Source organism: Betta splendens, chromosome 5 (assembly GCF_900634795.4).
Source record: "Betta splendens chromosome 5, fBetSpl5.4, whole genome shotgun sequence".
NCBI classification, from domain to species: Eukaryota; Metazoa; Chordata; class Actinopteri; order Anabantiformes; family Osphronemidae; genus Betta; species Betta splendens.
The window spans coordinates 851,431-862,273 of NC_040885.2; positions in this window are offsets into that span (position 1 = coordinate 851,431).

Below are 10,843 nucleotides of genomic sequence, written 5' to 3' on the forward strand. Positions count from 1 at the left end.
TCTATTGACACAGCAGGTGAGAAATGGCTTCCATTACCATACATTATGGAGAAAAATCATTTACTGTACCTCAAAAATGGAAATCCACTTAAACAAACTAGCACATTTTATGTATTCGTGTACATTTATAGCATTCGAATCCCACCGCGCATGACTGCACTGAGCCTGCATCATCTAAAAATACTGTACCATACAGCAGCTCCATCCATCTTCACCATTAGTTACAATTTAACTACATTATTGATCCCAACATCATCAACATTACATTAGCTCAAGTTGCCCTCACAAGGTGCTTCTACTCAGGCTTGATTTGAGAGATTTAGGCCTAAAGCCCATACAAATAGGAGATCTGGCTTATTTGACCTGAGTGATTCTAGAACTCTGTTTAAAAAATGACCTTAGCGTTTCTCTTTCTGTTTCCTGTTATGTTTCACAATGACCCTAAAAAAAGATTTTTGGCCAAGAAGCTCGGCGGGTACATATTCACAAAGTGTCTTCACAGGTTAACACATCCACATCCTCTTCCAGGGAGGTTTAAAAATACCCCGAAGAACAGAAATAGCAGTTATTAAGCTTAGAGAGCGCCAACAGCATTGGAACCACAAGCAATTTGTAGTCCATCACTGAACCATCACACACAACCCACAGTCAAATATCTATAAGCTGTTCCATCACAGTTGTCAAGATGAGGATTTAGCATGTGGGATGCTGATGGGGAATCAATACAGCTCCATCTTGGCTGGGCTGCTCCCTTTACTCCCAACAAACACCAACACTTTATGATGACTAACAAATCAAACCTCAGGGTTAGGAGATAGGTGTTAAATGGTATGGCCTTCCCTCTGTTTTATACACTTGGGATATTTAGTTGCCCATTTTATTTATGCTCAGTCTGTCCCAAAACATCTCGAGCCGTTGATGTCTGGCCTACAGGTGCAGCATTATCAAATTCATTATGCGTTAAAATAATGCACCTTCTGCCGCCCATATGAGAGTTTATGACAAGGCTTTAATATGAAACAAATCCGTCAAATAAGAACAGGTTCCCCTATAATGTGGTGACATACGGAGACTCTAACATTAAAACCATATATTTGTCTTGGTTATACTTCTCCCATGACGGCACTGAAGTTGAAAAATGACACCATGTACAAAGAAAACGATAAAAACAGCAACGGGGGTTAAAAGGAAAATAATGCTGTTTATTATGGTTGTGTAATTTATTTTATTTTACCTTTTGCCTGGTTGTACAACCATAAACAGAGAAATCCCTCAAGGTTTGAGTGTTAAGTCCAGTCTCAGGTGGATCATCTAAAGCTGGGCTGGTCTCCTGCAGCTGTACACAACAACACCACTGCATCTACACAAACAACACACCTCCTGCTTATCGTTTCCTCCTGAAATGTCTGTGAGCGCGCGGGAAACAGCAAAGACGAAAATGTGTAGCAATTAAAAAAAAAGTTGCTAATGGAAGCAGAACATAAATCAAACCCATTCATTTCTGTAGAAAAAAAAGGGGGGAAGGTGTTTTTAAGGAAGAGGCCGCCATCTGTTTCTGTGGATAAAGTAATACTGAGCACTTGCATTTAAGCACACGCTCCACTGATCGCACGTACATTAGCTCACGTGCTGAGGTGCGATGATCTTGTGAACGACTGCGTGGATCGCAGGAGGTGTTGGGATTTTACACCCCATGTGTGAGACCGCTGCTCTCTTCAGCAGAGGAAGCACGTGCAGCGCGATGCTTCAAAGACCTCACAATGAGACAGAGATTTGTGCACTCGTGGCACCACATCAGTTCAATATTCTGCTGAATGCTCAAACATCTGCTACAGCCTCAGCTAATAATGTTAAGGTTGTACCCTCATGATGGTCATTATAAAGACCAGTGTGTTTGTGCACATCTGACATCGTTTAGGTCAAAACTGCTCCATCGCCAGAGGAAAGTCATGTTTTCACCTAATGGAGTTTGTCGTTGTAATGTCATTATGACGCGAACCCAGTCGGTTCTGTCTGAGACGCAACAAGCCGACAGATCCCCTGGTCCAGTCACACGGCGGCGTGAAGGTGTGATTCAAGCTAATTGGAGGAAATGGATGTGAACAACAACTGCGCGCTGCCAGACGCGAACGTCAACGGCTTTTGGTCTATTTGCATTGATTACTTGTTAGAACCTGTCGTTTTGGTGCAGACGCTGGAGCTGTTGGCAGTTATCACAAGGATGGCGTTAGCGTTCGCCTCCGGCCCATTATAATTCCGTAACATTAACAGCCTCGTCCTCTGCAGGATGGAAACACAGCCAGCTGGACCAGAGCTGGAATCTGATCTCTACACGTGGGACCCGAGCTCCGCGCTGATCAAAACGTCTGTTTGTTTGCCTCCGACCAACCGTGTCGCATAGTCCGATATGTGACTCTGCTGACAGTCTCTGTACCGAGCTCGATGCTGCTGCTGTTATCTTCCTGCTGTCTATCTGCACGAGACGTCTTCTTCTTCCGCGCCTGTCACCATCGGCGCCACGGACACGGCACCATTTGACAAAAACCTGCATACCTGCCTGTATACGCAGAGCTCACCCAGGGACCCGGCCTCATGAAGCCCCCCCACCCCTCCCCGTTCACATGCTCACACCAGGAGAGAAACGCTGAAAGGTGCTGTTACTAAAGGGGACGGGGGCTGGTTTAGCGCAATAAGCACGTGTCCATCCTCAGGAAAACAGCAACTCGATACTTGGGTTTGCCCTTAAGGATGATATCTCCTCTTTTATGGCCTGTTTAGGTCTGTGTTAGCACAAACTTTGTAATGGAGGTCGTAAAGTGTGAATGCAGCTTGGAGGTACAGGTTTACTCACAGTGGGCACCTCTAGCTGCAACAATAAGGGGTTTCTAAATGTTTTTTGTGTTTCTCATGTTAATAACATTTATGCTTTGTGATGCTCTGTACATGATGACATGAGACTAAGCTGCACTGTACTGTAGCACTGAGCAAGGTTAAATCAGTTTAACAGCTGGATGGATGGGCCGCCGGGGGACGATGACAGTTTCATGGCTAACGTCGTTTGCATCCACGGTTTCTAAACACGTTCATTTCATCCAACAGGCCCGAGATACGTCGTCACGGCTCAAGTCTTCGATGTAGCTCCACTGCAGGGGAACCGAGCTCATTCCAGTGAGACGTGACAAAATGAATCCTCCACATTATTTTGTCTGCTGGTCTGTTGATGGCTTCACCTGCGCTTCACCTCCAGGTGCCACGTAACCTCATTACAGGAAAATGACAGACCAAGCAGAATAGATATTTGTGTGTTCATACATAAATATGAACACATATTTGAACCTGTACATGCTCAGTGTTTAAAAAGACACTTTGTCCACAGCAATATGTCTTTATTACCCACTTAAGTTTAAAGCGGCGCCATCAGCTGACATTTAAATCTTGGTTATTGCACCGGCGCCAAGAGCCAAATTCATAAAGCAATACGGCTCGGCAGAGGCGAGACCCTCAAGAAAACGAGCGCGAGTATTACAGGACGTGGTCGCTGGGTCAATGAGGGGTGAGGAGAGGCCGAGGGTCCCGGGAGACGGAGCAAGAGGGATTTTCACTGTGCCAAATAACGACAAGTCAGGCAATATCGCCCGGCCAATGTGTTACGATGACAGTAACGATCGGTCGGGGTTCATTGTATCAGCGTTGACCCTTTTGACCTCTGGGTTGCCGTGGAAACGCATCTGTACAGAAGGCGATAGCTGCTGAGTGACATCATCGGTCGCAGTCTTAATAGTGACACCGACCACCTGGTGTAGATATTACTTACATATTGTGCTATTTGAAGCGTCAGCTCCCACTGCTCTGCACACGATCAGATGTACAGACTGAAGCGTAGTCCACACGTTGGTGATTCTGCAGCTTCCCATAAATGAGAATTGACCAAGCTATTTGTGCTGATGTCGGAAGAAAGCCTTCGCCGTTTGTTTATGAAGTATGCAATCGCTGATGCAGCCTCCGTCCCCGCGAGGCGCATGAGGAAACGTGATTGAAACCGCCTCAGCACAATATCTGACCAGAGACAGGACAGCTAGGCCGGTCCCGTCCCCTGAGCGCCTGCCCAAGAGAGAAGTAAAGGGAGACAATGAAAGACAACGAAGGTGGGAAGGAGGATGCTACTGGGAATGGAGGAAAATGAGGAAAACAATAGTGGCAAAGTCAAATAAGCTGTGTCCTGGTTCCACGGGATCCTATAGGGTCACCTTGTGTGCACAGAATGGAGATCAATGTTCTCCAGGGAAAACTGTCCTGCCACAGGGAAAATTCACAATTGAGTGTCAGTTTCGGCATGAAAAAGAGTGCAGTCATGATCAAGGAGTGTATCTAAAGAAGATAATTTAGCTTCAAGTTTCTGAATAGGAAAAAATATTTAACGATGGACTTTAGACTGTTGTCCTTGATGGTGCCGACAAATACTATAAATAAGAAAAACTATAGGAATATAAAATCTTCATCTCCAATGTTTAGATGTGAATTACAGGCCACAGAACACAAAAATTAAAAAAGCTAACAATCTAAAAACCTTATTAGCCTTTTAATAAGATGAGAAACAGCGTCTTTCATGTGCAACAAAGACCAATGAGATAAAAACACAGTGTTTTAAAGACTATTAAAATTACAATGTTGTTTTAAAGCCGCTGTCTCATTTCCTGTCCGCTGGGATGCAATCGTGATTAGAAAGAATTTAATTATTCCAAAACAAAACCCCGGTGAAGTCACAAAGGGGAGGTCGTGGCGCTGGCTGCTGATATTGTTCTATCAGACAGCTCGAAGGGAGGAAGTGCTCTGTCTGAGCTGCCAGGCCGGACTGAAGGGGGGGGGGGGGGGGGGGGGGGGGACCACACTGTTATCTTTGTGTAAAAGGTCACGCAGGTCTGACGGAAGAAGCAAAAGCAATGGCCATCTGTGTTTTCCACACACTCTGCGGCAGCTACGTAGAGCAGCGAGCGCACACACACACACACACACACACACACACACACACACACACACACATGCACACGGACGCCGCGACGACGAAGCAGCGCGATGGAAGACGCATTGTCAGAAGAAGCTGGAAAGCCCCCAGATGCGTTGTCCTTATTGTCAGGCTGTGCTCAGCACGGATTATTTACTGACATGCTGATCTGTGATGCATGATTGTCAGATTTTTAATGTTTAATATTTATTTATTTATAATTATGTGCAATAAAAAAATGATATAAATCCACATACTGAAATCACGTCACCTCTTGTGTGCTGTTACGTGCTCACGCCTGGAACTGGACTTGCGTGAGACCGTGTCAGAGCTCTGCCAAACACAGGCTCCTTTGGCTGAGAAATGTGAAAACACGCTCAGGAAGAGTAAACTCTGGCTTGGGAATTTTTGGTTTTTTCATGACCCCATTGTTTTCCGCGCAGATCCTCCAGCGGCCGCGGCCGCGCAGCCTGAACGGTGGCGCCGCCTCATTCGCTCACGTCCAGCATGTACAGCGCACGTTTAACTCCATGTTTTAGTGGCATGTGGGCACGGTCGAATGAAAACCAACTCTGAGCACAAAGCAGAAATGGAAAGGCCATTTTTAGCATTATAGGCTGGAAAGAAGGAGGTCAGAGAGTCACAGCGTGTGATGATTTGACTCTGCTACTGTATTTCATCATTCATATGTTTCACTCTTAATACTGACATAATTTCCTTTCATTCTGGATCAGTGAATCGTGTTTTTTGCAGCGCGGCTTGTTTTAGTTTACTCTAATGCATTTAGAGTACAGTCAGTGACGGGAGTCATCTCCTCTGTGGGTTTCTCGCTAAAAGCCCAGGTCTTTGTTTCTCGGCAGTGGCTGCTGCTTTATCTTGGAGCAGACTGGACTTAAAACAAACAGCGCTGCTGCTGCAGTCACCAGTTAATGTGAACTAATGAGCCACTGATAAACCACTCCATCATTAGCGAGTGGGGCTCCCACGTGTGCTTACACCTGGGAGGCACCAGCCGTGTGACGACTGCTGCGCCTAGAAAATTAGAATTTCATATGATGCAGACATTGGTCTATATTGTACCTTTGTGTCCTGCGGGGAATTGAATTGTAAACTGTATTCTGTGCTTTCTGATGAATTGCTGACTTCTGCGATCCACCTGTTTATTGCAAGGCTGTGTGTGTGTGTGTGTGTGTGTGTGTGTGTGTGTGTGTGTGTGTGTGTGTGTGTGTGTGTGTGTGTGTGTGTGTGTGTGTGTGTGACAGCAGCTAGAGAGTTTTATTGTTCGTCTCAGCTTATGCAAAACCATCTTTGATGCACAAAGACAGTCACGTAGCAGCGGCACCAGCAGATGATGTGATTGTGTGCAGTAATACATTATTTTTTTTGTCACAAACAGCCGAGTTCAATTCATGGACCCGTCAAAACGTCTTCTGACAAAGTCTACTGTTCTATTATGTGTGAAATTAGAATCCAAAGCAGCTAAAAGGGAAGAATCTCGTGTCGTGGACTAAGGGTCTGTGGTTGTGCACGGATGTGAATCAATGAAACCTGTCAATAACCATTTGATCTATTACTGAAGTCAATTGCTGTGCCATCCAATTACAGTGAATGGCCGTTGCCTGATTGCATTACTATGTGAAAAGCTACATCCCAACTTTATTTACTTCTCTGTTAATTGTAATTACAAGGCGCCTGAGTGCACTTTGTTTTTGGAAACTAATCCCGAACTGAGAAACGCGCATTAACAATGCGCCGCATCAGCGCGTTATGTCACACGGCTCCAGTTGCTGGCAAAGCAGGTGTAATCGGCCGCCTCGGCTTTGGGAATGGGCTGCTGACCCCTTTCCCTGATCTCCTTCCTGTTTGGCATTGTGTCCCGCTGCACAGTGGAGAGGAGATAGAGCGGGTTTGTTCCCTGCTACTGTTTTTCCTAATATCTGCAGTGCCTGTTTCTCTTCCAGTCAGGTCCAGGTGACAGAGCGCAGGACGCGGCCACAGGCGCTCCAGGAAATTTGTCTTCTCTGTCCAACAACATGTTTTGAGCGTCTGTGCCACATCTGGCGGGTTATTTACTCCTGAAGCCATTCTTCGCTGCGGCCATGTGACACAATACTCTTGACAGGTCCTATTTGCACTAATGTGCGCTAGCAAAACATATTTTGCCCAGTGCCAAACAAAAACAGGTCATTTGGAGCGATTGTGAGTGGAAAGCTCTGGAGAGGCGCTGCCAAACGCCGGACGGAGCTATCTTTAGCCGTCCGATTCACAAACAAAGGCCGGCTTCATGGCAACTGTAAATGTGCTACTACTGACACATTCAAAACTTGGCTTGTCTTGGCGTCGGCGCTGCGTAATGGCCTTTACTGCAGTGTGAGCAAAACAACTGAGTCACGGTTAAATGCTGCTTTATGGTTTGCTAGACAGCATCATGTTGCCGTTTATTGCAAAGTAAATGTCTACACAAGGATGTGTTTCATAATTAAACCCTCTTTAGTGATGTGCTTAATAATTAAAAAATGCATTATTACTTACACCAAAACGCTTATTCTTTAATGACACGCCTCTAAGAGACACATTATTATACCGTATGAGCGCTCTCCAACCACCTCTGCACCTGACGCAGAGCCTCAACCCGCTAATCCTTCCTGCACCGAACCATCTGGAATGGGACTTTTGCTGGGTGTATAATGTATGGGTCTGTGCCACTGCAGCAGCCAGGACCACAGCCCCGTAGCGGCACGGCACAGCGGATTCCTCCGTGCTGTTTTGTCTACTCTATCACTATCCACTCCCGCTCTAACGCCAAGAATCCCCGAGGTCGGCTCCTTTGTTTGACCTTCAGGTCTGTGGAAGACGAGGAGAAAGAAGGCTGTCACGATCTGGGTTTTGTTTCTTGTTGTTGCCTTGTTTTATTTTGGTTCCTGGTTCCATTTCCGGTTTTATTTTGGTAGCACTCCCGGTTTCTGTTTCTGTTCCCGCTTTACTTCCTGTTTACCCGTTGTCACAGCTGTTTCCCTGTCAGTACCGGTTTTCATTACACACACCTGTTTAGTATCAGTAATCTTGTCACGTTGTATTTAACCACCACCTGTCACCGTCATCATTTGCCAGATCGTTGTTTACTGATTCATTGTTCTCACGCTCCAGCATTCGTCTTGTTCAGCTTACCCCGTTATCGACCCTGTTACGTTTTTGATCTTTGCTTCCCGTCTGATCCTGACCACTCTCGTAAGTCACTCTGTTACTGAACTCTGCTCGTTTCTGGACCTGTCTACGCCCGCCGATTCTGTTCCCGTGATCTGAGCCCTTTCTGGTTTTGACTCCCGCCTGTCCTCGGACCCGATTTTGCCTAAGCCCTATGGTGTTGCTACTCTGTGAATGACCTGGACCGTTTTGTGACCTGGATTCTGTCATTAAAGACTTTCTTAACTATATCCACTGTCTACCGAGTCCTCGCTGTGCATGTGGGTCCGTTCATCTGCCGTTCCGTGACAGAACGATCTGGCCAGACTTGGACCCAGCCAGCACGCAGCCTCCGGTCAGGTCAGTGACTGTTTTTCTCGCTCCTTTTTTTAACGGCGAGTATAATCCACCCGAGGGAGCATGGAGTTCACCTGTGCCGAGCTACCTAGCGAGCTACGAGTTTATTTTAAGATCCTCGCGGAGGATTACCGACGGGCGGTTACCCCGAAGAACCAGCGCAGCGCCGTGGAGGTGGCGATATTGACGCTGGAGGACGATGACAGTGTGTTAGAGCGCCCCAGTGTTCGTCGCCTCTATGAGCGACTGTGCGCGAGGTTTGATGAACTAAGCGACGCGCTCCGCACCACGCCAGCGCCGGTCGCACCGCCGAAGGTTTCGGTTTCCTTCTCCCCGCCCCGTCGGACCGTTGTGTCTGCATCAACCTGCCCAGCTCCATGTTTGTTCCGCTGGGAGGATTCCCTGCATTCATGCGGTCCCCCGTCTCCAGTTCAGTCGCGAGCTGTTCAGTCCCCAGCTCAGTCGTGTTTTGCCCAGTCCCCAGCTCAGTCGTGTTTTGCCCAGTCCCCAGCTCAGTCGTGTTTTGCCCAGTCCCCAGCTCAGTCGTGTTTTGCCCAGTCCCCAGCTCAGTCGTGTTTTGCCCAGTCCCCAGCTCAGTCGTGTTTTGCCCAGTCCCCAGTTCAGTCATGCTCCGCTCAGGCTCCAGTCGCCGTTCAGCCTCGCCACGCTCACGCTCTAGTGCAGCCCTGCCCCGTTCAGGTTCCAGCCCCAGTCCAGTCGAGCCCAGTTCAGGTCTCAGTTCAGTCGAGTCTAGTCCACGTTCCAGTCCAGTCGAGCCCAGTTCAGTCTCCAGTCCAGTCGAGCCCAGTTCAGTCTCCAGTCCAGTCGAGCCCAGTTCAGTCTCCAGTCCAGTCGAGCCCAGTTCAGTCTCCAGTCCAGTCGAGCCCAGTTCAGTCTCCAGTCCAGTCGAGCCCAGTTCAGTCTCCAGTTCAGTCGAGCCCAGTTCAGTCGAGCCCAGTTCAGTCTCCAGTTCAGTCGAGCCCAGTTCAGTCGAGCCCAGTTCAGTCGAGCCCAGTTCAGTCGAGCCCAGTTCAGTCTCCAGCCCAGTCGAGCCCAGTTCAGTCTCCAGCCCAGTCGAGCCCAGTTCAGTCTCCAGCCCAGTCGAGCCCAGTTCAGTCTCCAGCCCAGTCGAGCCCAGTTCAGTCTCCAGCCCAGTCGAGCCCAGTTCAGTCTCCAGCCCAGTCGAGCCCAGTTCAGTCTCCAGCCCAGTCGAGCCCAGTTCAGTCTCCAGCCCAGTCGAGCCCAGTTCAGTCTCCAGCCCAGTCGAGCCCAGTTCAGTCTCCAGCCCAGCCGCGAGCTGTTCAGTCTCCAGCCCAGCCGCGAGCTGTTCAGTCTCCAGTCCAGCCGCGAGCTGTTCAGTCTCCAGTCCAGCCGCGAGCTGTTCAGTCTCCAGTCCAGCCGCGAGCTGTTCAGTCTCCAGTCCAGCCGCGAGCTGTCCAGTCTCCAGTCCAGCCGCGAGCTGTCCAGTCTCCAGTCCAGCCGCGAGCTGTCCAGTCTCCAGTCCAGCCGCGAGCTGTCCAGTCTCCAGTCCAGCCGCGAGCTGTCCAGTCTCCAGTCCAGCCGCGAGCTGTCCAGTCTCCAGCCCAGCCGGGTCACGTTCCTGTCCAGTCTCCAGTTCAGTCGGGTCACGTTCCTGTCCAGTCTCCAGTTCAGTCGGATCACGTTCCTGTCCAGTCTCCAGTTCAGTCGGATCACGTTCCTGTCCAGGTTCCAGTTCAGTCGAGTCACGTTCCTGTCCAGGTTCCAGTTCAGTCGAGTCACGTTCCTGTCCAGGTTCCAGTTCAGTCCAGTCACGTTCCTGTCCCGGTTCCAGTTCAGTCCAGTCACGTTCCTGTCCAGGTTCAGTTCAGTCACGCGCAGGTCGTGTCCCAACCAGAGGGCACCACCTGTCGCACAGGTGCTATGCACACCCGATCAGGCCCGACGCCTGTTCCGTCGAGCTCGGCAGCGGCAAGTAGCCATGCCAGCTCCAGAGGAGACGCCGTCCCAGTTCTTGTCGGCCATGTTGCGGCCGTTCCTGTCGGCCATGTTGCGGCCGTTCCTGTCGGCCATGTTGCGGCCGTTCTAGTCCCTGTTCCTGTTCCTGTCGGCCAAGTAGAGGTCGTTCCTGTCGGCCAAGTAGAGGTCGTTCCTGTCGGCCAAGTAGAGGTCGTTCCTGTCGGCCAAGTAGAGGTCGTTCCTGTCGGCCAAGTAGAGGTCGTTCCTGTCGGCCAAGTAGAGGTCGTTCCTGTCGGCCAAGTAGAGGTCGTTCCTGTCGGCCAAGTAGAGGTCGTTCCTGTCGGCCAAGTAGAGGTCGTTCCT